This window comes from Adiantum capillus-veneris, chromosome 8 (assembly GCF_014529385.1).
Source record: "Adiantum capillus-veneris isolate H3 chromosome 8, ASM1452938v2, whole genome shotgun sequence".
NCBI lineage: Eukaryota > Viridiplantae > Streptophyta > Polypodiopsida > Polypodiales > Pteridaceae > Adiantum > Adiantum capillus-veneris.
Window position 1 is genome coordinate 152702499 of NC_140938.1, and position 2976 is coordinate 152705474.

Consider the following 2976-nt stretch of genomic DNA (forward strand, 5'->3'; position numbering starts at 1 on the left):
CTATCGTGGATTATTTGACTAATAAGGAGCTTCTAGGAGATTGGTCTAAAGCCAGACAAAAGGCTTTACAAATCGAAGCGAATAGGTATACCCTCATTAGTGACCAATTGTACAAAAGAGGAACTGATGACCAGCTGAGGTTAGTCCCTCATAAAAATGACTACTTTCCATTATTAGAACAGGCTCATGCAGGCATAGCAGGTGGTCATTTTTCAGCAAAGAGAACCGTAAAAATCATTATGGTTGCAGGTATATGGTGGCCGACCATGATTCAAGATGCAGGAGAATTCGTGAAAAGATGTGATGAATGTCAATGAACTAAGGTACCAGTTAAAAGAGACGAAATGCCTTTAAAACCAATGATGAGTGCTCGAGCATTCGCTAAATGGGGATTGGACTTCGTTGGTCCTATCACTCCACCAACGCATCGTTCACAAGCACAATATATCATAGTGGCCACGGACTACATGACCAAATGGGTGGAAGCAAAAGCCACAACGAAAGCAGACACTAGAACCACGGCACAATTCTTATATGAATATGTGTTTACACGTTATGGCCTTCCAATCGAGCTGGTGAGTGATAGAGGGACACACTTTGTAAATGAAGTTATCCAACATCTCTTAAATGAGTTTATGGTAATTCATCGCAAATTTGCACCCTATCATCCACAAGCCAATGGCCAAGCGGAAGCGACCAACAAAATATTGTGCACGGTTCTTACGAAACTGGTTAGTGAAACAAGAATAGATTGGGATCAGATGCTCTATTCGGCATTGTGGGCTTGTCGAGTTGCATATAAAACAACACTCAATGCTACACCATTTAATATGGTATATGGGTTAAATGCAATATTGCCTATTGACTTTTTGATCCCCACACTAAGGGTAGCCAAACAATTGGACTGGACGGGGCATGAACTTTCAGAACGGTTAGAGGACCTTGAAAAATTAGATGAGTTACGACTCAATGCTGTAGCGGCCATCTATGCAAAAAAAAGACAACAGAAAGAGTTTTCTGACAAACATGTCAAGAACAAGGACTTTAAAATGGGCGACTATGTCTTAGTATACACCCTTAAACAACATGCCAAAAAGATAAATAAAAGGGGCATGGGGCCTTATTTGATCCAAGAAATATCGTCCAGCGGAGCAGTAAAACTGTCAACACTAGATGGAAAAGAAATGCCGAACTGGATTAGTGGGTGTCTTTAAAAAAATATCATCTACCTTTAACACCGGAAATGTTGTTTCAACTGCATTATGGAAAAACCTATAGACAGGAACAACAAAGAATTCAAGACCAAGCACAACAAGAAGCAAAGGAACGGATTGCTAAACGAAAGCAGTTTCTCATGACAATAAACATGGTCACCCCAATGATGACTGATGAATATCCTCTTTCAACATCCCAAACAATCGAAGCGGATATACAAAGCGACGAAGTAGAAAAGACCATGACAGACCTTAGGGCTCACGACGATAGCATCATCGACGACTTGGAAGATACATGGTGTAGTCCTTACATAAAAGCTTATGCAGGCACAAAACAAGTTGAAATCTATGCATTACTTGACACTGGAGCAAAAATGAGTGTCATCAGCTTTGAGCTCTTTCAGAAACTTGGACCAGTGAAGACGATCCCAGAGACACACAGGTTGAAAGTAGCATCGGGTGATGAGGTGACCACGTTGTGGTCTATTATAATATCAATCACAGTGCACGCACACCCGTACACTACAAAATTCCATGTACTGCCACCAAGTAAATCAGCCACGCCGTGTATCTTAGCAGTTTCATGGATGAAAGCTAACAGGGTATTCATTGATTTGGATACAAATGAGGCACTGTTCAGAAAGGAAAACTTTTCAAAACCCTTCTTATCATATAACCAATTCATGTCAAGGACGAAACAAAAGTCAATACAATCGCAAAAATCTACCCAACAAAAAACAAAGTTTACAAGTACAGCAACGTCTTATAAAAAATCAGCAACCATGCAGGGAACCAGGCAAGTTTGGGTACGGCGTACAGAGCTGACCGAGGCACAATTACATCAAAAGCGAAAATACAAAGTGTGGATAAGGCGCGACAGCCTAATTCCTATAAAAAAGGAGTCTGAAGAAAAGACAAAACACCGAAAGTCAGCAAAACTTCAAAGAAGTATAGTCAATCTGTCAAATACGCAACGGACTATATTGGTATGGAGGCCAAAATTGCCAATTCAAAACGAGCCAACAACACAAGAAGGGCAGACAAAGATGACAATCGTGCAGCTATCTACAACTGTCAAGGTCAAGCAACATAATGCAAACACCACGAGGAAACAAACAGAATCAACAACAAAAACTACCAGGATGTATTAGACACAAGTCATCAAGGTAGAAAGAAAGAATGTTTCACCAGATACGACAATATCGACTTCAAAGAAATCACAAGCGCCAATTCAAAACCAGTGGAAAACAATCAAACAACGAGCGGCAGAGTTACAACTACTACTTGCAAAGAAAATCTCCCAGCCAATTCAAGATACCACAGGAAACCTCAACCACAAATGCCAATAAGCGCATCTCTTATACCTTCCTCCTGCACCGCATAAATTCTTTCTACATGCATTGACCGTACATGCATATAGGGCTACATTACAAGGCCTGCATTAGCACGAGTTCAAACCCATGCACAACACATACCCTTGACGATACCCTGTCGTCCGGGAGGACTCCAACTAGGAGGGGGGGAGGCATTCCAATGTGGACTCATCATGTCATATATTAGAGGGCAATGTTTGTGAGCAATTTTTCAACCATTTTTGCGTTTTATTGTGTGATTTTGGGAAAAAGAATATGCCCTCGTAATTAATCAGAATTGGGGACCAAATCATCATTCATGAGCCCCTAGGGATGTGTATATACTATAAAGAGAGTCAATTCTGGCCAAAAACTGTCGAAAAACAACAAAAAATAGGCCAAGGTTGACG